General features: G+C 38.8%; 1 protein-coding gene across 2 annotated transcripts in view; it reads left to right on the forward strand.

Moving 5' to 3' along the window:
• The window catches only part of GABRG3 (gamma-aminobutyric acid type A receptor subunit gamma3), a gene marked incomplete at both ends in the record, with an annotated part of 633,338 nt that overhangs the window by 268,815 nt on the left and 350,119 nt on the right, over nt 1–14,404 (forward strand). The gene's annotated exons all lie outside the window — the stretch shown is intronic.

Raw genomic sequence — 14,404 nt, forward strand, 5'->3', positions numbered from 1 at the left:
TAGGAGACACCTGGGTTGGCCACTGAGGCCACTGAGGTGCAGACCATGGCCATCCCCCGCCGGAGGGGAATCCTGCACCAAGGCTGGTCCCTGAATCAGGGTTTGTTAGAGTTTGTGATTTCTTTTTTTACAGAGATCACAGCTGCTTTTTTTTTTTTTTTTTTTTTTTTTTGTGGTACGCGGGACTCTCACTGTTGTGGCCTCTCCTGTTGCGGAGCACAGGCTCCGGACATGCAGGCCCAGCGGCCGTGACTCACGTGCCTAGCTGCTCCGCGGCATGTGGGATCTTCCCAGACCAGGGCACGAACCCGTGTCCCCTCCATCGGCAGGCGGACTCTCAACCACTGCACCACCAGGGAAGCCCTTCTTCTTTTTTTAAATTAGTTTTTATTGGAGTATAGTTGCTCTACAATGTTGTGTTAGTTTCTACTGTATAGCAAAGTGAATCAGCAATACATATAAACATATCCCCTCTTTTTTGGATTTCCTTCCCATTTAGGTCACCACAGAGCATCGAGTAGAGTTCCCTGTGCTATACAGTAGGTTTTCATTAGTTATCTATTTTATACATAGTATCAATAGTGTATATATGTCAATCCCAATCTCCCAATTCCTCCCACCCCGCCCTTTCGCCTTGGTATCCATACACTTGTTCTCTATGTCTGTGTCTCTACCTCTGCTTTGCAGATAAGTTCATCTGTACCATTTTTCTAGATTCCACATGTATGCGTTAATATACGATATTTGTTCTTCTCTTTCTGACTTACTTCACTCTGTATGACAGTCTCTAGATCCATCCACATCTCTACAAATGACTCAATTTCGTTCCTTTTTATGGCTGAGTAATATTCCATTGTATATATGTACCACATCTTCTTTATCCATTTCTCTGTTGATAGACATTTAGGTTGTTTCCATGTCCGGGCTATTGTAAATAGTGCTACAATGAACATTTGGGTGCATGTGTCTTTTAGAATTATGGTTTACTGGGTATATACCCAGTAGTAGGATTTCTGGGTCACATGGTAGTTTTATTTTAGTTTTTAAGGAACCTCCATACTGTTCTCCATAGTGGCTGCCTCAATTTACATTCCCACCAACAACGCAAGAGGGTTCCCTTTTCTCCACACCCTCTCCAGCATTTATTGTTTGTAGATTTTGTGACGATGGCCATTCTGACTGGTGTGAGGTGTTATCTCATTGTAGTTTTCATTGCATTTCTCTAATAATTAGTGACGTTGAGCATCTTTTCATGTGTTTGTTGGCCATCTGAATGTCTTCTTTGGAGAAATGTCTATTTAGGTCTTCTGTGCATTTTTTGATTGGGTTGTTTGTTTTTTTGATATTGAGCTGCATGAGCTGTTTGTATATTTTGGAGATTAATCCTTTGTCCGTTGCTTCGTTTGCAAATATTTTCTCCCATTTTGAGGCTTGTCATTTCGTCTTGTTTATGGGTTCCTTTGCTGTACAAAAGCTTTGAAGTTTCATTAGGTCCCATTTGTTTATTTTTGTTTTTATTTTCATTACTCTAGGAGGTGGGTCAAAAAAGATCTTGCTGTGATTTATGTTCAGTGTATGTTTTCTTCTAAGAGTTTTATTCACAGCTTCTTCTATACATGTTAATCTTCACCTTTTATGGTGGAGTGAGAATTTAGATACTGGTGCACAGAGTGCCAGACCCCTAAGCCTCTCCACTCGCCTGGCCAACATGAGTTTAGGCAGTGCTTATTTAGTGACGCCATCATCGGACTTTTCCCTAAGTTGTCAACTTAGTTTTCAAGGAAATAACCATTCTTTTACTAATTCATATTTCATGTGTATTTTAAATAACAGTACATGTGATAACAATAAAAATTTGGCCTTGGCTTATTTGGATAGCACACAACTGTCACTAAAAATAGACCCCTCAGCTAGTGGGCAGGTGAAGGGCAGGGATGAGCATGGAGGGGCTGCTCCATCCTGTGAGCTGGTCCAGTAGAGGCCAGTTAAGGAGTGTATCTGTGGATAAGAAACTGTGAACAGAGAAACAACAGATGAGACTTGGATATGAAAGACAATGACATTAACACACATCTGGTGATGTACAGAGGGAAACTTCCCTTTCATCCTTTAAAATCGGATTTATTATGATTAATGGTATGTGTTATCCATGTCCAATGGAGGAGACTACAGCAGCTATAATTAACTGTCACCAGAACAGTACCATGTATCTCATTATTTTAATGAGGTCGATTTGATATTTTTAATTGATTTTGAGTTTTGTATTTTGTTTATAAAATTTAATTTACAGCTGTGTGAGAATTAGAAGATACGGAATTTATATCTACTTTTAAGTTCCCACCTATTTAAGTAAAATTAAATAACTTAAGTCACTATTGGAAGTTCGAAAACATTCAGGGGAGAGGCATTTTTTTACTTGTGTTAAAATATACATAATATAAAATTTATCATTTTAACTAAGTGTACAGTTCAGTGTCATTGAGTACATTCAAATCATGCTACAATTACCACCGTCCATCCAAAGAATTTTTATCATCTTCTAAAACTAAAATTCTGTACCCGTTAAACAATAATTCATCCAATCCTGTGCCCCTAAACCCTGGCAACCACACTCTGTCACTATGAATTTGACTGCTGTAGGTATCTCCTATAAGTGGAATCAGTCTTTGTCCTTTTGTGACTGGCTTATTTCACTTAGCATATTGTCTTCAAGATTCATATGTGCCATGTGTCAGAAATTCCTTTCTTTTTAAGGCTGAATAATATTCTTTTCTATGTATTGACATATACCACATTTATTTATCCATTTATCTGTCAATGGTTACTTGAATTGGTTCCACCTTTGACTGTTATGAATAACGCTGCTGTGAACATGTGTGCACAAATATATATCTGAGTCCCTGCTTTCAGTTCTTCTGAGTATACACTCAGAAGTGTAATTGTTGGATCATATGATAATTCCATTTTTAATTTTTTGAGGAACCATCATATTGTCTTCCATGGCAACTTCACGATTTTACGTTCCCATCAGCAGTGCACAAACATTCCAATTTCTTTACATCCTCACTAACACTTGTTATTTTCTGTTAAAAAATATTTTTTTTAATTAAAGCCATCCTATGGGGTATGAAGTAGTGTCTCTTTGCAGTTCCTTCATGATTAGTGATGTTGAGCATCTTTACATGTGCTTATTGGCCCTTTATATATCTTCTTTGAGAAATATCTATTCACATTATTTGCCCACTTTTAAATCAGGCTGTTTGTATTTTTTTATGCTGGATTATATTTCTTTATCAAGTGTATGATTTGCAAACCTTTTCCCCAATTCTGTAGGTTGACTTTTCACTCTGTTTATAGTTCCCTTTGTTGCACAAACGTTTTAAATTTTGATGGAGTCCAATTTGTCTATTTTTTTCTTTTAATGACTGTGCTGTGGTGTCATATCCAAGAAATCATTGCCAAATCCAATGTCATGAAGCTTTTCCCCTATGTTTTCTTCTCAGAGTTTTATAGTTTAAGCTCTTACATTTAGGTCTTTAATAAATTTTGAGTTTATTTTTGTATATGGTGCATGGTAAGTGTCTGACTTCATTCTTTGACATGTGGAGATCCAGTTTTCCCAACATTCATTGGAAAGACTGTCCTTTCCCCCATTTAATAGTCTTTTTAGTCTTGCTGAAAATCATCTGACAATATAAGTCTGGGTTTATTTGGGGCTATCTTTTCTATTTGTCTGGTCTATACATCTGTTTTTATACTAGTACTGCACTATTTTGATAACTGGACTTCGTAGTAATTTTTTTTTTTTTTTTTTTTTTTTTTGTGGTACACGGGCCTCTCACTGTTGTGGCCTCTCTCATTGCAGAGCACAGACTCCGGACACGCAGGCCCAGCAGCCATGGCTCATGGGCCCAGCCACTTCGTGGCATGTGGGATCCTACCAGACCGGGGCACGAACCCACGTCCCCTGCATCGGCAGGCAGACTCCCAACCACTGTACCACCAGGGAAGCCCCCGTAGTAAATTTTTAAATTAGGAAGTGTGAGACCTCCAGCTTTCCTCTTCTCAAGATTGTTTTGACTACTTGAGATCTTTTGAAATCCCATATGAAGTTGAGGATTTTTTTTTCTATTTCTGCAAAAAAACATTGTTGGGAATTTGATAGAGATTGCATTGAATCTGTAGATAACTTTAGGTAATGTTGATGTCTTAACAATATTGTCTCTCAATCCATGAACATGGATTGTCTTTCCACTTATTGGTGTTTTCTTTAATTTCTTACAGCAACATTTTGTAGTTTTCAGTATCTAAGTTTTTGTTTTTGTTTCTTTGCCTCTTGGTTTAGTTTCAAGTATTTTATTCTTTTTGATACTATTGTAAATAGAGTCATTTTCTTAATTTCCTTTTTGGATTGTTCATTTCTAGTGTATAGAAACAGCTGATTTTGGAGTATTGGTTTTGTATCCTGTAGCTTTGCTGAATGTGTTTATAGTTCCAGTAGATTGTGTGTGTGTGTGTAATCTTTAGGGTTTTCTACATATAAGTTCATGTTGTCTGTGAACAGAGATAATTTTACATTTTTGGTACAAATTTGGCTACCTATTAATTTCCTTTTTTTTTCCTAATTGCTCTGGCTAGGACTGCCAGTACTGCATTGAACAGAGGTGGTAAAGTGGGCATCCTTGTCTTGTTCCTGATCTTAGACAAAAAACTTTGAGTCATTCATTGTTGAGTACAATATTAGCTGTGGGCTTTTCACATATGGCCTTTATTATGTTTAGGTTGTTTCCTTCTATTCCTAGTCTGTTGAGTGTTTTTGTCATGCAAGGGTGTTGAGTTTTATCAAATGCTGTATCTCAATCAGTTGCAAAGATCATGTCTTTTTTTTCTTCATTCTGTTAATATAGTTCATTGCATTGATTTTCACATGTTGAACCATCCTTGCTGTTCAGGAATAAATCCCACTTGTTCATGATGTATAATCCTCTTAATGTGCTGTTGAATTTTGTTTGATAATATGTCATTGAGGACTTTTGTATCAATATTTATAAGGGATATTGGTGTCTAGTTTTCTTTTCTTCTAATGTCTTTGTCTGTTTTTGCTATCAGGATAATGCTGGCCTCATAGAATGAGTTTGAAAGTGTTCCCTCCTCTTCAATTCTTTTGGAAAAGACTGAGGAGGATTAATGTTAATTCTTCATTAAATGTTTGGTAGAATTCACTGGTGAAGTCATGTGGTCCTGGGCTTTTCTTTATTGGGAGGTTTTAGATTACTGATTCAGTCTCCTTTGTAGTTATACATTTGTTCAGATTTTCTATTTCTTCATTATTTAGTCTTGATTGGTTGTACTTCTTGGAAGTTTTCCATTTCATTAGTTATCTGACTTGTTGGTGTACACTTTTTCATAGTTTTTTCTTATAATCCTTTTTATTTTGGTAACATTAGGTTATAATGTCCCCTCTTTCATTCTTTATTTTAGTTATTTGAGTTTATTTTTTTTCTTAGTCAATATAACTTAAAGGCTTGTCAATTTTGTTGACCTTCTTGAAGAACCAACTCCTGGTTTTGTTGATTTTCTTTATTTTTCTATTCTCTATTCCATTTACCTCTGTTCTAATTCTTATTTCCTTTCTTCTGCTAGCTTAGGGTTTATTTTGTTCTTATTTTACTAGTTCCTTAAAGTGTAAAGTTAGGTTGTAGATTTGGAATCTTTCTTCTTTTTTTTATTTAATAAATTTCTTTATTTATTTTATTTTTGGCTATGTTGGGTCTTCGCTGCTGCACACAGGTCCTCTCCAGTTGCAGCGAATGGGGGCCACTCTTTGCTGCAGTGCACAGGCCTCTCATTGCGGTGGCTTCTCCTGTCACGGCGCACAGGCTCTAGGCACGCGGGCTTCGGTAGTTGTGGCTCATGGACTCCAGAACACAGGCTCAGCAGTTGTGATGCACGGGCCCAGTTGCTCTGCGGCATGTGGGATCCTCCCAGACCAGGGCTCGAACCCATGTCCCCTGCATTGGCAGGCAGACTCTCAACCACTGTGCCACCAGGGAAGCCCCTCTCCTTTTTTAATGTAAGCATTTTCAACTCTTAATTCCCTCTTAACCCAGCTTTTGCTGCATTCTGTAAGTTTTTGTATGTGACTTTTTCATTTTCATTACTCTCAAGATATTTCAAATTCCCCTTGTGATTTCTCTTTTGACCTATGTTTATTTGAGAGAGTGTTGTTTAATTTCTACATGTTTGTGAATTTTCATTTTCCTTCTGTTTTTTATTTCTAGTTTCATTGCAGTTGTGATTTCTTCACCCATCAGTAGAGAACAGAAAAGTGAATATGGTCATGCTTTAATATTAACATAAAACTGGCTTTCTGACAGGAAATGCTACCCTCTACGCATGCCTGTTGAGAAATTAAGATGTTTTAAAATAATGGATTCATAATTCTTTTACCATGTGTCCTCAATCAATGCCTACAAATTCCCAGGTTTTCCATTGCCAGACTCCTTTTCTCATTCAGTATTTATTATTCATGGAAACTCCTGTCCCTGGGAGGGTGTTGGGCCCCAGTTTCAGAGCTTGGGATCGCTTTCTGTAGCCAAGGCACAAGGGGCACTTGGGGCATCTTTGGATCTCTTGTGTCTTGGTTCTGAGCTGTGAGTTCTCCTCCTCTCACTGCCTTCCCATCTTGGAACAGACTCCTAATGAAATGCTTTCCTATCAACAAAGGCTATTTGCTCTGTTTCTGAGAATATAATTTGCTTTCTGGAATCCAAACACAAACCCCTCTGGGAGAGCTTTTTATTAATTCTTATGATGATGGAGTTTTTCTCTATCAGGAAATTCCTGATGAGTTATTTGGATTTGTCACCCACAAAGTTGGATAGCAAATTGTTAAAGCTGCAAATGCAGTGGAGCTGTTAACTTGAGCGTGATGATTTTTGTCAATGTAAATATCTAGGTTCATCTTATATTACACATTTACCAAATTTCACATTTCAACAAGATCCAGACATCTCAGTTGTTTATAAAGTTCTCACAGAATACCAGACATCTGGACTTCTTTGAGCTACTTGCATTTTAAGCATTTAATTGAAGAAAATCAACATTACTCATGAACCAAGGGAATTATGACACCATTTGTTCCAATTCTTAAGGCCTCCCTGAAATTAAATGCTTTACTGCTTACCTCCCATCACCTAAGGAAAAGCCAATTTCACATCTCTGAGCTTGTCCACAGGCATCAGAAAAAATTGTCTTACACCTCATTTATCTCATTCCTAGGGAATTGCTAATATAAGAAATGGCCTTGGCTGTGACCATAATGATTGGCCTGAGACCAGATTTGAAAATGTATGCCATCAGCTTAAATATACATGTAAATTAGATTAAGTATCATGTGCTAAGTACAGATTTATCCAAGAGATGCTGCAGCCCTTGTCCTTGAGGCATTTCAGTTTGCTGCCATCCCTTCCCCTCACTGTATGGGTTTTTTTTTTTTTGGCTGCATTGGGTCTTTGTTGCTGCACACAGGCTTTCTCCAGTTGTGGCAAGCAGGGACTACTCTTCATTGTGGTGCCCGGGCTTCTCATTGTGGTGGCTTCTCTTGTTGCAGGGCACAGGCTCTAGGCATGCAGGCTTCAGTAGTTGTGGCTTGCGGGCTCTAGAGCACAGGCTCAGTAGTTGTGGTGCACGGGCTTAGTTGCTCCGCAACATGTGACATCTTCCCGGACCAGGGATCAAACCCGTGTCCCCTGCATTGGCAGGCAGATTCTTAACCATTACGCCACCAGGGAAGTACCCCCTCACTGTATTGAAAGGGCATCCCCTCTACAGCTCTCTGTGAGAGGTGCCCCTGAAGCAGTCTTTGTTGGTACCACCCTTCTATGTAAGACCACCAGCACAGTGATCAACTGCTCAGTTCAACGTTAACCTCCTCTGCTTGGCTTCTGGGGACTATGCCATGTGACACCCCACCTGTCTACCCAGATGCCCACTGTCCACTCCATCTTCTGAAGCCCTGGTGGTTACCACACTAGCCTCTGGCTTATTCCCACTCATGCCTGGCTTGTCCTTTCAATACCTCCCCTTCCAACTGTGCATTGTCTTCTTCAGAATAACCACAGGTACAAATTATCCTGGTTCCAGAGCCTCTCTCAAAGCCCCTCCTCCAAGAAGCCTTCCTGGACTTCTGCTCATGTTGGTCTCACACTCCACAGAGATTCTACTGCACTCATAGTCAACATTGTGTAATTTAACACTTTTTCCAAAGTAGATGCCAATGGAAAAACAATTTCCTCTGTAAGAAACTCAGAACTTCCTTAAGATAGAGATCATTTCTGAAGTGTCTGTGTTTTGCTTCAGAACCTCACAGGGCTGGTCCTCAACGGATTAAAAAAGATACAAATTTCCCAGGATTCATTAATGGTGTTCACCAAATTAGAATCGATTTTCCAAAGTGTCATAAGAACAATTAGCACCATGAGTGATAAAATGGGACTTTCAGACATCACACAAAGCAAGATCAGTAATTTCCTCTAAAAATTTGTATTCTAAAATCTATACTGATAAATGTGTGTTTTTAACTATAGTGATGAGAAATAATCAGTTGCTATGTAGGCAGAGATACTTCTTTTTTATCATTGTAAATTTCACTAGTTTAGGTAAATATGATTAAGATGTGTGTGTGTGTGTGTGTGTGTGTGTTCCTATACAAATAAACAATAAACTAACAACCGATCCTAATTAGGGAAAACATTAAATAACTTTGAGAGTAACAGGATGAGTGGCCAGATAGAGCTTCTTTGAATGAATGGATAATAGCTATTTTCCTAAGTGGCTGTTCTTCCGTACTTGAAGACAGTCTGTTCTTGTAAGCAGCAAGGGAAATTCTGTGCACCATCCTAATTTGTTCAGCAGCTACTTCCCAGTAGCTCCAGTGGTCCAGTAATTGGTCTAGACATTCAAGGAGGATCTTTTTGGTGGACCAGGTAAACCATGTCTCAAGCATGTTGTGTGACCCAGGGCAAGTTGTGTGAGTCCAGCACTGACATTAGGTCTCTTGTGCTGCTAAAGGAGAAAAAGTGCAGTGTTTTGCCCTGAGTTGATGCTCAGTAAGCCTGTTGCTTGCTTCCCTCTAACTGGGAGCTGTGAAGAGCTGACTACACCATGGGGAGTGGAGAGTGTGGCGTCCATAGCCACACAATGTCCTGAAGCGAAAGAAATGGCAGGCTCCATCCTTTAAGCTCAAGCCATGCCTCGTATGTCAAAAAGATGCTGTGATCATTAAATATGAATACAATGATTAAGCATTTTATCCTTTTTAAGGCCTTGCAAAGTAATATTTGACAAAATGACTTCTGCATTAGGGAATCATTTAGATAGATCTTCAAATAGTAAAAATTTGGATTGAATTTTATAATGGCTGATATGGAGTGTGAAATTGACATATATAAGCTTTGAGAGAGTGATTTTCAGGAGAAAGTTTTTTGACTGCATGTTCTAATGCTTCTGAATTATATCTGAATATAATTGAAAATAGTTTCAGATAAAGGATAGGTTTTAACTTTAGGGGTTAGAATGTGATTGTGTGAATGCATGTCTTCCCTTGTGTTTTACTGGGAGGTGATAATGTTAAATGAATTAGTCATGTATAATAGACATAATTTCTCAGTCAAATGATCTCTTGTAATGTGATCATGGTTTAGCTGCCTCTTGTTCTTATTATGTGGAAATGGATATCAATTCTTTACATATTTTTAAGTGGCATTTTTCATTTATATTTTCTTAGATATAACATTCTAAATTTATTCCCCAGTCTAGAAAATGTGAATTAATCTTAGGTTCCCCCCATCAGGCAACTCAGTCAGTAGGTCACAATTACACCACCCGGATTCTCTCAAGTGCAGAACACCCTCCCCACTCCTCCTTCCTCCCCGCAGCTCAGGCCCTTGCCTTCTCTTTTGGGTGGCTGCTGATGGGGCTGCTTTCGGACTGCCCTTCCTCCAGGTCAGCCCTCTGATTAAAATACTGTGATGATTCTTACTTGCCTCTTCTCTATAAAAAAGGCCTGATGCCCTCCTGGGACATGCAAGACGCTGCATTACCTGAATCCAGCCTCAGCTTCACCGCTTTCCCCTAAGCATTGCTCATTGCAGCAAACTCAAGACTGTAAAGGGTCTCCTCTGGCTTAACACCTTGGACTTCTGTCTGGGTGGCCTTCCTGCCTGTGACCTCCCAGATTCAGTAATCGACGCCCTAGGAAAGCCTCTTCTGAGCTCTGGCCCCACATCCCCAAGGTTAGTCCTTTACAAATCTTTCGTATCATGTATTAATCTGTCTTGTAGTAGTTCTCTTTGCCCCATCCTGCACTAGACCATAACCCTGCAGATTCATTCTTACAGCCGTCTCCAGTCAATGGCATGTTGCCTAGCACAGTGTGTGCTAAGCAAAGGTTCGTGGATAAATGAATGATCCTTTCCCAGAGAGCTTAAGGAAACTTGTGAGAGAATTGTGAGAAAGCAAACCAATTGATGAAAAATTCTTCAAGTAAAGAGCAAAACCAAAATGTTCAAATGAATTCAGGAAGAACCATATGGAATGGAGTATCCTGGGAAGAGAAGCAGGCAGGTCACTGCAGTATAGGTGAGAGGAAAGCCAAGGGCTCTGGCCTGAAAAGATTCCCCTTCATAAGCTAGGGAGCACATATTTTGGAATATTAAACCTAAGTTTCACTCAGTTAACTCCAAATCAAATTCTGGATGGTTTAAGGGGAGATGAATACAAGACTGAAGGTTAAAGTAGAAACAATAGTTCAATAACATTATTGCTCTATTGTTTTTGCTTGTGGTTCCCTAGTCCTGAAAAAAGAAATATGGCTGAAGAAACATATTACGCTGTCATAATTGTTGAAACCCTTACTTATGTAAGAGCAAGGACATGTGGTTTTTTTCTTTTGATGTAATATCTATCTAATATTAGATATTTACAGCAATATCTATTTAATATCTATTTAATATTAGATGTTCCAAAGACTACAGCAATATCTATTTAATATTAGATGTTCCAAAGACTCTGTGCACATCCTTTCTGGACAACCAAGCCTAATGTATAATATACTGGGGCCAACACAGCTGAGACATCTGTGACTATTTTGTAATACAGACGCCCTATTTTTCTCTTTTTTCAGAGTTTACAGGACTTTATCTTCTCTATTTGGAGGACTTTGTGACTACTTCTGGGGCATATTTGGTTTCCCTTTTATAAAACCATGGGTATTCTGTGACAAATGAAACTGTGTTCATGTTACTTTTTCATCTTGTCTTTCTCTCCTTTTTCGGTGGGGGTGGGGAAGGTTGCTTTTATCTTTAAGATAAATAACTTTTTTTGCTTTCTTCTTATTGGTCTACAGCTCTAGAGTCTGTGACAAAGTCCTTTATCAGGATTTGACATAGTATCTTGTACCCCCATAAATGGAGACAATGCAACGGCACTTTGAAAATGTCTTTACTTTCCTAAATTTCATTTTGTGTTCATTTAACTTGTTATTCCTATCCTTATATTATTTGTAAATACTTTAAAATATAACAAAAAATCATGTCTCTCTTCTCAATCCTGTTTTCCAGAGGCAACCACTTTCACCTAAAGCTTTATTTTCTCTGATATCTCTCTCTCTAGTTCAGAATAATCTGCATATTCTACTTCTTTGATTTAATTTTAGATGCAGATGATTGACTTTTTGTAATGGTTGCTGAGGACTGTGGGGACCTCACAGCCGCTGTCCACAACCTTGCCTCTCCCCGTGTAAATGCATATCAATTGGGTAAACACATAATAAGAGATTTCATTCTTTTGACCATGTAAATTCTGTTCACTCTTAGGCTAGTGTCATTTCTCATCAAACTCTGTTTTTCCTTGGAGTCAAAACTTGACTTTTTTTTTCTACTGTAGACTTGATTTTCTTGGAGTATATCACTAAAAGTTCCTGTACTCTTAGCACTTTGTAATATATCTCTCAGAAGAGTTTTCCACACAGTCAGTTCTGTCTGGTGATTTACTCATCTCCCACTCCTGGCCCCCCAGTGTGACACTTTTTATAGACCTGGGAGAGCTCTAACCCTGATGAACACCTGTCATAAAAGGGTCTTCCTTGACTATCATCTAAAGAACTTCACGTCCCTCTGGCATTGGACCCCCTTTATACTGGCCTTCCTAATCCTCGGTTAAGCTCCACTGTGGGACTGAAAATCATTTTTCCTCAGAATTATGAAGGCATTGTTCCATAGTTTTTCAGTTTTTCTTTTTAAAAATTTCAATATCATTCTGAATAATTATTCTTTGTAATGTTTTTCTTCTTTCTGGAAGCTTTGAGAAATTTATTTTATTCCTGGTGCTCTGAAATCTTACTATGTGACTAGATATGGATTTTTTTCATTTAGTATCTTAAGAATTTCAGGGGTGGTTGTAAGGGATGGGGGAGGGGGAAATAGGGAAATGTTGTTCAATAGGTATAAAGTTATACAGGATAGAATAAGTTTTAGAGATCTACTATACAACATGGAAACTGTAGTTAACAATACTGTGTTGTGCACTCAAACACTTAAGAGGGTGGATCTCATGTTAAGGGTTCTTATACCACCACCCCGAATAGCCAAAGCAATCTTGAGAAAGAAAAACAGAGCTGGAGGAATCAGGCTCCCTGACTTCAGACTATACTACAAGGCTACAGTAATTGAGACAGTATGGTACTGGCACAAAAACAGAAAGATAGATCAATGGAACAGGATAGAAAGCCCAGAGATAAACCCACATACCTATGGTCACTTAATCTATGAAAAGGAGGCAAGAATATACAATGGAGAAAAGAGAGTTCCTTCAATAAGTGGTGCTGGGAAAACTGGACAGCTACATATAAAAAAATGAAATTGGAACACTTCCTAACACCATACACAAAAATAAACTCAAAATGGGTTGAAGACCTAAATGTAAGGCCAGACACTATAAAACTCTTAGAGGAAAACATAGGCAGAACACTCTATGACATAAATCACAACAAGATCCTTTTTGACCCACCTCCTAGAGAAATGGAAATAAAAACAAAGCTAAGGGCTTCCCTGGTGGTGCAGTGGTTGAGAGTCTGCCTGCGGATGCAGGGGACACGGGTTCATGCCCTGGTCCGGGAAGATCCCACATGCTGCGGAGCAGCTGGGCCCATGGGCCATGGCTGCTGAGCCTGAGCATCCGGAGCCTGTGCTCCATAATGGGAGAGGCCACAACAGTGAGAGGCCCACATACCGCAAAAAAAGAAAAAAACAACAAAGCTAGAAAAATGGGACCTAATGAAACTTAAAAGCTTTTTAACAGCAAAGGAAACCATAAATAAGATGAAAAGGCAACCTTCAGAATGAGGGAAAATATTTGCAAATGAAGCAACTGACAAAAGATTAATCTCCAAAACATACAATCACCTCATGCAGCTCAATATCAAAAAAACAACCCAATCAAAAAACGGACGGAAGACCTACATAGACATTTCTCCAAAGAAGATACACAGATTGCCAACAAACACATGAAAGAATGCTCAACATCACTAATGATTAGAGAAGTGCAAATCAGAACCACAATGAGGTATCACCTCACACTGGTCAGAATGGCCCCATTATCAAAATATCTACAAACAGTAAAGCTGGAGAGGGTGTGGAGAAAAGGGAACCCTCTTGCATTGTTGGTGAGAATGTAAATTGATACAGCCACTATGGAGAACAGTATAGAGGTTCCTTAAAAAACTAAAATAGAACTACCATATGACCCAGCAATCCCACTACTGGGCATATACCCTGAGAAAACCATAATTCAAAAAGAGACATGTACAACAATGTTCATTGCAGCACTATTTACAATAGCCAGGACATGGAACCAACCTAAGTGTTCATCGACAGATGAATGAATGGATAAAGAAGGTGTGGCACATATATACAATGGAATATTATTCAACCATAAAAATAAATGAAATTGAGTTATTTGTAGTGAGGTGGATGGACCTAGAGTCTGTCATACAGAGTGAAGTAAGTCAGAAAAAAAAACAAATACCGTATGCTAACACATAGATATGGAATCTAAAAAAAAAAAAAAAAAAAAAAAAAAAAGGGTTCTGATGATCCTAGGGGCAGAACGGGAGTAAAGATGCAGAAGTAGAGAATGGACTTGAGGACATGGGGAGGGGGAAGGGTAAGCTGGGACGAAGTGAGAGAGTAACATTGACATATATACACTACCAAATGTAAAATAGATAGCTAGTGGGAAGTAGCTACATAGCACAGGGAGATCAGCTCAGTGCTTTGTGACCACCTAGAGGGGTGAGATAGGGAGGGTGGGAGGGAGGCACAAGAGGGAGGGGATATGGGGATAT

Source organism: Grampus griseus (genome assembly GCF_964374135.1).
Source record: "Grampus griseus genome assembly, chromosome: 2".
Lineage (NCBI taxonomy): Eukaryota > Metazoa > Chordata > Mammalia > Artiodactyla > Delphinidae > Grampus > Grampus griseus.